This window comes from Hordeum vulgare, chromosome 2H (assembly GCF_904849725.1).
Source record: "Hordeum vulgare subsp. vulgare chromosome 2H, MorexV3_pseudomolecules_assembly, whole genome shotgun sequence".
Classification (NCBI taxonomy): Eukaryota; Viridiplantae; Streptophyta; class Magnoliopsida; order Poales; family Poaceae; genus Hordeum; species Hordeum vulgare.
The window spans coordinates 359,399,824-359,412,359 of NC_058519.1; positions in this window are offsets into that span (position 1 = coordinate 359,399,824).

A 12,536-nucleotide genomic window follows, 5' to 3' on the forward strand; every position below is an offset into this window, starting at 1 on the left:
CTGAAGAATGTTTTGGTTGATATTCCTATTGGTTTGATAAACCTTGGTTTCATAACTAAGGGAAATACTTACCCGCGTTGTGCTGCGATAACCCGTTCCTCTTCACATAAAACCCAACGCATATCACAAGTATCATGAAGGATTTCTAGAGCCATTGTCAGGGAATATCATCACCAACTAGCAAGTAACTCCACATAAATTTTCATTCACTTGTTCTACTTATTATTTGCTGGTATATTTAGTTTGTATCATTAAAAAATAAAAAAATAAAAATATTTACCTTTGCTTGTATAGCTTGTCACTATATTGCATCTTCGCTCCCTAGTTTGCTTGTGTTGCTTGTCACTTTGCTTGCTCGGTCACCATATCTCAAGATACTACTAAGTTGTGTGACTTATCAACACTACTGCAGATGCTTTGATATTAATGCTGCATTACTGAATTTTGTCATGAAATAGAAATTTTCGAGAAATCCTAATGAGTATGTCACTCCACATCTCAATATCTTTGTTGAACTTTGTGATATGCAAAAGAAAAAGGATATGTCTAATGATATTGTGATTTTTCTTCTTCTTTTTCACTAAGAGACAAAAATAAAGTTAGTTTTCATTTGTACCACGTAATAGTATTGGAACATGGGATTGTATAGATGCTTTTATTGCCAAGAATTTTCCTGCTGCTAAGATCATCTCCCTTAGAAATCAAATAATGAATTTTAAACAAAATGATCAATAACATGATGCTCAAGCATGGGATATAATGGAATTGATGATAAGAAATTGTCCCACTGATGGTTAAAACTTGTCTGTGATTATCCAAAATTTCTATGTTGGACTAAACTTTGTGTCTAGAAATCTTCTAGATTCTGCCGCATGTGGTACGTTTATTTATGTGACCTTAGGAGAGGCCAAAAAACTTCTGGACAACATCATGACCAATTATTCTCAATGGCATACCGAGAGCACCAACTGGTAAGAAGTAAATTCTGTTGAAGAAATCGCTACTTTGAGTGAAAAAGTGGATCCTCTTATGAATTTGTTTGCTAATAAAAATACTCAGGTTGATACCAATGATATGCCCTTGTATACCTTGTTTAAGAAAAATAATGATGCTATTCATTTGAACATTGTCTCGCGAAATAATTTCAACAACAATGCTTATGAGATAAATTTCAATGTTAGGCCATATCCCGGTAATGTTCCCAATGGTTATGGCAATTCTTATAGAAATTCTTCTACAAATTCTAATAGCATACCCTCTTACCTTGAGAACATAATTAAGTAATTCATTAATTCACAAAAAAATTCAATACAATGGTAGAAGAAAAAATTGCATGTTGTTGATAATTTGGATAAAAACATTGATATAATTGCTCTTGATGTAGAAACTCTTAAAACGCTTTGCCTCCTACGAATGATTTTAATGAGACTATTAAATCTATCAAAGTTTATATTAATAAAAGTAAGGAGAGGACCGCTAAGTTGAAAGCTAAGTGGGAATTCCTAGAAAAAGCTCTGCCGCCCGTTTATTACCGGAATTATGATGAAGATCTTAAAATAATTTGTACTAATCCTATTGAAACATTGTTTACTTCCTTGAATATTAATGATAAAGGGGATGGATATGATTCAACTCTAGTAAAGGAGCACCCCGTTTTCTTGGAGAGTGTTGATTTCAATTCTAAAACTGAAAAACTTGGTTTGCAGACATCAAAACTTTAACTAGTGATGTGCCCACTATTTTGGATTACAAGAACTTTAATTTTGATAATTTCTCTTTATTAGAATGTATTTCCTTTCTTCAATCCATTATTAGCTCACCAAATGCTTATAAACAAAACAAAGCTTATACTGAACATATAGTCGAAGCTATGGTGAAAGCTTATAATGAGAAACTTGAGCTTGAAGTTTCTATTCCTAGAAAGTTGCATGATGAGTTTGAACGTACTATCAAAATTAAGATAAATAAATATGAGTGCAATTCTTTGTGTGACCTTGGTGCTAGCTTTTCAAATATACCCAAATCTTTATGCGATGTGCTTGGTTTTACTAATATTGAAGAATGTTCCCTAACCTTGCATCTTACGGATTCTACCATTAAGAAACCCTCGGGGTAGAATACATGATGTGTTGATAATTGCAAATAAAAATTATGTGCCTCTATATTTCATTGTGCTTGATATTGATTGCAGCCCTACATGTCCAGTTATACTTGGAAGACCCTTCCTACGAACTATAGGTGCAATCATTGACATGAAAGAGGGAAACATAAGATTCCAAGTTCCATTAAATAAAGGAAAGGAACACTTCCCAGGAAATAGAATTAGACCACTCTTTGAATCAATCATGTGTGCCACTTATGGGTGGAGTGCCAAAGATAACAACACTTGAAACTATGCAATATGCCTAGCTAGGGGCGTACAACAATAGCTTTCGTTGGGAGGCAACCCAATAGTTATCTTTATTTTTGTCTCTTACTTTCTGTTTGTTTATAATAACATGATTATTGCCTCTGTAATGATTGTGTTTTATGTTTAGTTAGAGTTTGTGCCAAGTAAAGTCTTTGGGATGATTTGTATGATGAGTAGAATTGATATGGTGCAAAAACAAAAACTTTGACGTCCAGTGCAGAATTTCTGAGATTTTACTGGAACGTATTTTTAAGCTGAAGCTTGTACACATCATTGCTATAAAAACTCCTAACGTCTTCATAATTTTCAGAATTTTTGGAGTTAAAGAAGTATAGGTTTATTTTAGATTACTATACACTATTTTGTTTCAATAAGATTCGGTTTTGCTTGCATAGTTTGCTTGTTTCGATGATGCTATGGATTGTATCGGGAGGTATAAGCAATGGAGAAGTTAGAATATAGTACCCTATGATAAAATAAAATAAGAATCAACTTATAACAGGAGCTGAAAGTATTTGATATGTTCCTTATACTAACGGATCTCATGAAGTTTTGTTGAGTTTTATGTGATTGAAGTTTTCAGGTTTTGGGTATTATCCTGACGGACAAAGGATTCAGGAGTAGGAAAAGTCTAAGATTGGGGATGCCCAAGGAACCCCAAGGTAATATTCTAGGAAGAATCAAGTGTCTATGCTTGGGGATTCCCCGGAAGGCACCCCCTCTTTTCGTCTCAATCGATCGGCATGTCACTTGAAGATACATTTTTATTCATCATATGATATGAGTTTTGTGTGGAGCACCATTTGATTTTGTTTTTTTTTACTTTTAGTTTGCCACAATCTTCGTTTTGTGGACACAACTATTGGAGAGAAATACCGCATCATCACAATTAGTTAGAATACTCTATGTGCTTCACTTATATCTTATGAGCTTAGCAATTGCTCTAGTACTTCACTTATATCTTTTTGAGCATGGTGGCATCTAGATTTTGTAGAAATATTGCTCTCGTTCTTCACTGATATTTGATTTAGAGTTAAATAAATAGTGACACTAATTTATATGGGTCATAACACTAGATCAAAAATAATGGGTATTCAATGAGTGATAATTAAAACCATCATGTAGCACATATAGAGAAATTATGGGTTAATGATATTGATGTGGTTATATGAAAAAGGTGTGATTGCATTATTATTAATTCAGATAGGTTTTAATATTAAGAGATGTTAAACTTCTTGTTAATCTAAAATATTAAAAGGGCATGGTGATGATGTGTGAGCATTTCTATTCCTCGTTGAAATCCTAGTGTTGTTTTGAGTCGGAGTCGCGCGATGGTTAATTCCTACCAGCCCTCTCCCTTGGGGCATGCTAGTAGTACTTTGATTTGTGATAAAACTAATAAAACTTTGTAGTAAGTACATGATTTCTTCATGACTAATGTGACATCATGGACATACACAGTCTCACCTCCTCATATTTTCTAGCCTCTTCGGTATCGTGCATCGCCCGTTCTCACCTTGAGGATTGCTGCAACTTTCGCGAGATCATCCAAACCCCATGACATGACACGCTTTGTTGCACATAAGCCATTTTGTATCCCCCTCAAAACAGCCACCATACCTACCTATCATGGCATTTCCATAGACATTCCGAGATATATTGCCATGCAAATACCATCGTCACTTCACATGACTAGTTCGTCCATCATGATAATGCTTTGCATGATCATATAGAGCTGACATAGTATTTGTGGCAAAGCCACCGTTCATCATATTTTTGATACATGTCATGCTAGATCTTTGCACATCCTCGTACACTGCGAGAGGCATTCATAAAGAGTCATATTGTCCTATCAGTTTTCATATTGAGTTGTAAGTAAATAAAAGTGTGATAATCATCATTATTAGAGTATTGTCCGAGCGAGGAAAGAAAAATGGGCGAGGCCAAATGATCCCACCATAATAAAAAGGAAAAAATGAATGAGAGAAAAAGAGAGAAGGGATTTTCTACTATCTTTTACCACACTTGTGCCTCAAAGTGGCACCTTGTTCTTCATAGAGAGAGTCTCATGTTATATCATTCATATGCTAGTGGGGATCACTTTTTCATAAACTTGGCTTGTATATTCTGATGAGGGGCTTCCTCAAATTGTCAAAGTGGCAAGTTGGATACACACCCCACCGAACTTCAGTGGAGGTTTCATACACTTATAGATCTAGTGCATCATTTGCATGGCAATCCCTACTCCTTGAATCGATATATATCGACCTGCAACTCCATAGCCTGTTGGTATGCCTAGTTGATGTGAGATTAGCTTCTCCACTTTTTACCCCTTTGAAATCTACCACCACATTCTAGTCCACCAGTACGCTATGTCCAATGGTTCACGCTCATGTATTGTGTGAAGAATAAAAAGTTCATGCATATTGAAAACATTCAATCCAATTGCGTGACTTGGACACTGTGGTGCTTGACATTTGTATTAATGTGGTGCTTGACATTTGTATCAAGGATCAAACCCGGCAACACTACCTTTAGAGGAGTTATCCCACGCGTCGAAGCCCGCTACTATGGCATGGTAATGCTAGAGGTTGAGTTCGGCTCACCCTACAACTTCCATAGCAAAGACTTGATATTCGACATCGTCCCCTTCTACTATGGGTATCACACACTACTCGGTAGCATGACATTTGCCCGCTTCAACGTTGTGCCTCATTACGCCTACCTAAAGGTCAAAATGCCTGGACCTAGGGGAGTTATCACCGTCAACGGCAACATAGCATGATCCCTTCGAACCGAGGAGCTCATAGCGGCCTTGGCAGCTGAATGCCAATGCGACAATGAAGCATGTAACATCCCAAAATTATAATTTTTGGAATGTTAGAAGTGTATCTCTCATTTTAAGTGTGGTAGCATCCCACCTTGCCGGAGATTGGATTGTTAGAAGACCCCCAAACCCTAACCTTTCTTTCTAGCCTCTTCGAATCTCGAGGACGAGATTCATTTTAAGTGTGGTAGTTTGTAACATCCCAAAATTATAATTTTTGGAATGTTAATATAATTATTATTAGATTGTTTGTTTGTTTGCTGAGTGATTTAAACTTGTGTGAAATTTGAAAATCTTCGAAACTTTTGAATGAGAGGGAATAAAATGACTTTCCCCTTCTCCGGTGAATTCAAATTCAATCTTTTAAAAGCAACGAGAGAAGATGACATGACTTCTTCAACTATAAAGAATTTGAACGGAGATATTTGCATTTGAATTCTCTTGCATTTTTATTTGTTTTCTTCGTGCAAGAAATGCCGGGAAATACTTTCTGTCAAACAGAAAAGAGAGGAGGAACATGACCCTCAAACCCACGGGCATTTTGAAAGTTGTTTGAACCCTAAAACTTAGAGGATCATTTGAAAATTATTTGCAAAAAGAAATAATGCTTTTAGGGATTTTGGGAAAAAAATAATTTTTCTAAAGTTTTATTTTGGCTTTAGAAAAATGCTATTTGGGTAGAGATTTATTCTCTGATTCTTTTTATATAATGGCTTATATAAATATACTGATTTATTTTATTTCTTTGGCCTTTATATTTTTCTGTTTGGAAAGGTTTAAAAAAAAGAAGGGAAAAATCTTTTTTTTTCTTTAACCACCAATGGCCCGAGCCTTTTTCCTTGGAATCAAATCCCATGCCCATGCATCGAGGCACGCATGCCCAGCATGCCCAAGCCCCACCGCCTCCTTTTTCTCCCTCCCCACGTCTCCTCTCTTTTCTCTCTCTCCTTTTCTCCACGTCACCTCCCATCTTCTCCTCCCTCTCCACTTTTTCCTGCCCAGGAACCGAGCCGAAGCTCTCTCTCCTTCTCCCGTGATTCCCTTCCCAGTGCACCTCTCCTCCTTCCTTCTTTCTTCTTCCTCTCCTTCCTTCTCTACCAGACCGAGCTCTTCTCTCCCACGTCACATCTCCTCCTCTCCTCGTCCCTTCCTTCTTCTCCCAGCCAAAAACCGAGCCGCTCGAGACCAGCACGGGATTCCCTCCCCGTTTCTCCCTCTCCCTTTCATAGTTTCCCCTCCCCCATGGACTATATAAGAGACACCTCCTCCACCCCATTCCTACCCTACCGCCGCCGCCTCCCTCTCCCCTCGCCGCCGCCCTAGCCGCTGCACCACCTCGCAGCAGCAGCAACAGCCCCAGCGCCACCCCGTCGCTGCACCCCTCCGCCACAACACCTACGACGTCCCCACCGCCGCCCCTTTTGCCACCCCGCCACCCCCTATTGCACCCCGCCGCCTCGACGAGCCGCCGCCGCCCGAAGCCGCCGCCACGAGCCCCTCGCCGGTGCAGCAGCAGCTGCAAGGCTGCACCTCCCCACGGCTCGCCCCGGGAGCAGCCCGTCGAGCCCTCCGTCTCTCCCGAGCGCCTCCCCGAGGAGGAGCACCCCACCGCCGCCGCCCGACATCCCCACCGCCCCGGAGACCTCTCCTCCCTCGACGGCCAGCCCCTCGCCGGTGCAACTCGCTGCCCAGCAGGTAGTTTCTCTCTCTCTCTGTTTTTCTTTTGATCCTTTCTTAGCCCTTAGATCGCCATGCAACGGCCAGGATTAGATCATCTATACCCCTTCGGTCTAGTGAGCAAAACCAGTGGGTTTTATTTTCACTTAGGAATTAACCAGCACCTTTGTTAGAGATAGGACGTTTGCTCCAAACCAAGAAACAAACACCTCCGCAGCTTGCCACGTGTTAGTACTAGATAGCAGCAGTTTTTTTTCCGTCAAACTAGCAAAAACAGAAACTTTCAATCTTGTTTTGGCCACAACTTTTGATCCCGAAGTCCAATGACATTGATTCTATGTTTGAAATTTTAAATATAAGTTAGAGCAGATTTGGTTTAAACACTGTTTTGCCTATTGCAGGAGTTTAAAAATAGCTTTTAATTTATTCCTTTTGGTACTGATCACTGGTGATCCTATTGATAAGTGGTAAAAAGTTCAGCTTTTTTGAGTATTTTAAGTCATTATTTCATGTGAAACAATTTCTTTTTCACTGCTTTTCGGTTTTCGGCTAATTCATTTTCTACTTTTGTTTAAAAAATACTTTCTTGAATATTTAGAAACATTATTATTGTTTTGGTTGTGTTAGTTAATAGTAGTTTTGAAACAAGTTCTTATTTTAGTTTTATTTGTTTTTATTAAATCAATTCTAGCTCCGTAGTAACGTGCAATTGTTTTCACCGTTGTTTCAAATCCTGTTTGGGAATACTTTCAAAAGGTTTTGTGAAAAACACTTTATTTTATCTTAGTTAGATTTATATATTAGTTCTTTGTTAATATTTTCTATTAGACAAAACTATTTAGTGTTTGTCATAGTAGAAGACTTTTTAGTTCTATTTGAAGTTTCTTTTGGTTTCTCATTCACTCTCTCTCTTTTGTTTTGATTGCTAGAATGATTGCTAGTATGAGTGCTTATGTGAATGATGTGTTTGTTATATAGATTTCATCGGAGAGTGACGAGTAGTCTATCAAATTATTTTCTCGAGGAATTCTTCTTCGTCAACATCAAGGCAAGTCATCTTTGATCATGTTATTTTACCTATGTTTTCAATGCATAGTAGATCACCTTCTTTGCCCAATTTGCATGCTGCCTAGGTACTTGGAAACTTTAGTCATAGTTGTAGTATCATGTGGTAGGAACACAACACCCCGATACTTGGCCCCGGGACGACAATGTTATATTTGCTATGCTTGTGTAGACGGGTTATCGGTTGAGTGTATACCACGAGTGATTCGAGGTTGATATAATAATCAAGACCGGACTAAGACAAGATTTTCAAGACCTCGGATGAAATGCAACTCTGGGTGAAGGACGGTTGACCGGCTCCCTGGAAAACCCAGTGGATGCCCGGGATGTTGGAGAGGCCATGTCATCCTGCGGAAAGCTTCACCCAGGATCAAAGAGACGGACGGATATTTTCAAGACTCAAGGCTTACCTGCGCAGCCACAAGTCATTATGGGCTCTGGCTTGGTTGGACAACGCGGCGACTCTGGACAGGCGGTGCTAGCAGATGTAGACGAACGGTAGGAATGGATGGGCACCGACAGGGATTCAGAGCGACCCGTTGAAAGACCATGTTTTGATCATCCGGTCTTCAAACACCCTGAAGTGCGAGGACAAACCCGGAGGCGATCAAATCTTGTGGGGAACGTGTGCAAAACTCTGCAGAGTACTCAAACCTAATCGATTAGCCGTGTCCACGGTCATGGGCAACTTGAGCCAAAGGAACTGAAGTTATCTGGATTTCTCAACACCATTAAATGTATATTGATGAGGGTAATTATTGACAACTCGGGTACGAGAACTGGTTGGCGGAACCATCTCGTTAACAACAAACCTTGTAGTAACATTTTGCTTTCAACCCCTCTTGTTGTAGGATAAAACTGGCTTTATGCAAAACTTAGCTCCACCGACCAAATATGCATGTAGTGATAGTTGATTATTACTTTACCCCCTCTCTTATGTGACTTGCCGGCATATTCAATATGCTGACCTACACGGCTGCAACGTCTTATGTTGCAGATATTTTTCTTCGACGAGTAGGTGTACGATTCAGGGTTACGGTCTACTCTCAACTTGCCGTTGGTGTTTATTGGGACTCCACTCCCTTGACCGCTTTCGCTGAGATAATTAAGGTATATATCAGTTTTACGCTATTTACATGTGATTGCACTTTGATATATACATTGATGTACTGTGTGTGCGAGCATACTAATCCAGGGATGGCATAGATACACAGAGGCTTGACTCGTCTTGAGTCGGGTCGCTACAAAGCATCACGCTACAAGCTAGCCATCGAGGTACGACAGGCGGGCAAGAGGGCCCGAGCTCAACCGAATACCCCGAAGACAGCCCCTGCTCAAAGAAAATAGGGACGCGCTCCACATGGCATGGCCCGGTCACCCGTAAGGTATGTCCCTCGTAGACATAATTTAATTCTCAAAATACCATGAGCAGCTGTGGGGATCCATCACCAAGGACCATATGTTCGGCTCGACTAAGCAACGACCCAACGGTCTTCACGGACAAAAACAAGGTACCGTTAAGGATCGCCAAGCATCAAGCTCACCTGTAGAACGACAACTTCTCAAGACTCTCTATTCAAGGCCTTCTACTAACAACAACAAACGTTACAGGATACTACCCCTCCCTTCTAAGAAGCATAGGAGAAATTGCGCAGCTAGAAGCAGGGTGGTTATCAAGTCACCCATGGAAGGCCATGGAGAAAAAAGTTGCTTTGAAATATGTTGTTCAAAACAATAGTTACCTCTAATAGCTTCCTTGGTGCCATGAATTATAAAAATTCCTAGCAAACATTAGTCATATACTCTTTTAGAATGTCGTTACATATATATGTTTCCTACTCATTGGCACGAAAGGGTAGATTTGTTCAACAGAATATCAAGTGCGACCGGTAATAGACCGGGGGCTTGGATGAAAATACCGCCTCGGGCACTACCCCGTCACTACCCTTTTTACAGTGTTCGGTTTCTTGGATATTGCTTTATTTGCGTCGGTTCTGAATTATGTGTTGGGTCAATAGTTGGGTTGCCCCACTCTTGTGCTTACCCCCTTATGTTCCGCTAGTTTGGCTAGAGGGGTAAAGGGAGAACCATTGCGATTGTATTCCAAGCTAGCCTGGCTTAAAATACCTCATTGGAGAAAGCCGAAAACTGAATGTCCTAATAAGCGAGACCAAGTATGCAATCTGAGCATAAGTACTAAAGACCGATGGAGGTTTTATTCTGTGTCATATTGAGGGGTTTGTATCTTTGCAAACCTTGTGGTAACTATTTCAAAATCTGGTTTATCGGACTACCACAAAAAACTGGGGGCTCGTAAGCACCCGTTGAATTCAAGCTCCTAAGGCTAAGTGAAAGCACTAAAGCCGCATAGTATGATTGCCTCGTTTCCTTCACACACTACCGCCTCCGGGCACTGATATATCAGCTAAGGGTCACAGTGAGGATGAAGAAACACCCTATGTAGTCTCTACATGGGGGCTGAAGCCGACTACTGGAAACTTTCAGATTAAATGGCCGAACAGGAGTCCAAAATAATACAAAGTGCATTACACTAGGACAAGCTTCATAATAATAAAATTTTCCAAGGCACACTACAATATCCCTACTCATATATAACATGTTTGGAACACTGGGATTCTATCGCCCGAGCACCCTTCGTCGCGACATAGAAATAAAGCTTTGCACGCCTATGCTCCTTTCCAGGAGACGGAGGTGCGGTTGCCATCATAAGGGGCTTCACCCCTGGCCAGTGCATGATGGTCCTCGCAAAAGCCATCCGATCTCCCTCTATGCAAACAGAGTGCTTCATGACCTCGAGTTGAGGACGACATCGTACAACTTCTACACTAAGCCGAAGTAGCTGCTCGGAAGAGGCTCGGAAGGCCACAGCCGGATGCAGAGGTCCTTCATGGCCGTCTCCACCAGCCTATGCAACTCCATGAGCTGTTTCATATCATTGACAATGTGGGGGTTGGGCTCGGGAGTCTAAAGCTATGCCCAGAAAAGCCTCTGCTCGGCGTCACCGTTGTTGACTACGTAGTGCTTGGTCGCGTCTGCTGCACTCCGCGGGAGGTCCATAAAGGCGCCTCGGGAATTCCATAGCCATGTAAGAAAGTCAAAGTTGTTTCCACCAAAGGCACATTGTAGTAAGTATGGCTTACCATTCCCAATCTTCTTGGCTTGGCGCACTTCTTGTTCAAAGAATTGCCTCTCTACCCGCTCTGATTTGAGCTTGCAGGATAGCTTGGAGAGCTCGACCACTTGTTCCTTGGATTTTTGTTCCAAGGCCTCACTCTTGGGGCTTGCATCTTGAAGCTTCTTCTGGACCTCGGACACTCTAGCCATGTGCCCGCCGCTCTCAACCTTCATCGACCTTAGCTCAACGGTGTTCTGCTCTGCCACCATCTTTTGAGAGGCGGCCTGCTGCTTGGCCTTCTCCTATTCGGCCTTGAGTTTCTCCAACTCCACGTCCATAGTTGCTGATATAATCAAAATCATGATGTCATATACAAAATCCATACAATACTAAACCACTAAAGTACAACAAGAGTCTTAGCGGCATGCATTAAGCTTACCCTACTTCTTGCCGTGTCGACTACTTAGTCGGTTGAGTTCCTCATCGGAAACCTGGAGTTTCCGGTTCAACTCGGCAAGTTCAAGGGCATTGGTAGCCACAGTCGAGAACGAGCATGCGAGACAACATAGGGACTGATAAGCATTCGAGCTAACGGGATTGGAACATTTAGCCGAAGTGCCCCACTGAGTTGTTATAGTTCATGGGTTCCTGAACTGTTTTTGTTTAAGACCATGAGTTCTTTTGAGCCACGAGTAAGTTTTTCAACTCAACAATGGCCCGGGGGATATCATACCTATAAGGCATGTAAAAACATTATAAATAAATCTAACACTAATCAGTTTAACTTGAAGCCTGCCAGCAAACCACTGAAGGCGCCCTTGAGTCCGCTATCAACGGACACGATGCTTTAGAATCGCACCCATAAGGGTGTGATGTTCATCGGCTATGGATGAACCCGATAGATCCTCCTCCATATTTGCATGCCACTCGGCCAAGACCCTTCTGTCACATGCGGCACCGGAGGCAACATTGAAGACAACGGAGGATCAGAGCTCCCTAGAGCTATCTCTGAAGGAAGCTCAAACGTGTCACGCCCCTCCTCTCCCCTTGTTTGGAGGGGATCGACCTCCTGGGGTCCGGTGACCGAGGCATGAACCTCGGCCGGGACCTCCCGGTCTTCGGTGGCTGATGTATGAACCTCGGCCATCGCCACTTCATCCCTCGTGTTCGGAGGGGCCTGGTGGGAGACCACCTCCGCAGCCTTGTCCGACGCCTGACGAAGAGTAGTACGGGATGCATTCCCACACTCCGGTAGATCGAAGGATGGTGAACCCCCTCTGAGACCTTGTCCATCAGAAGGTCTTTGGCAGGGCTGCATGAGAGAGACGAGCGTGCATGTTCATCAAAAAAAGCTCAGAATAATTTCATTAAATATAATTCGGATTCAGTACCTTTGGGCCAGGGGCTTGATCGTGGGGGTC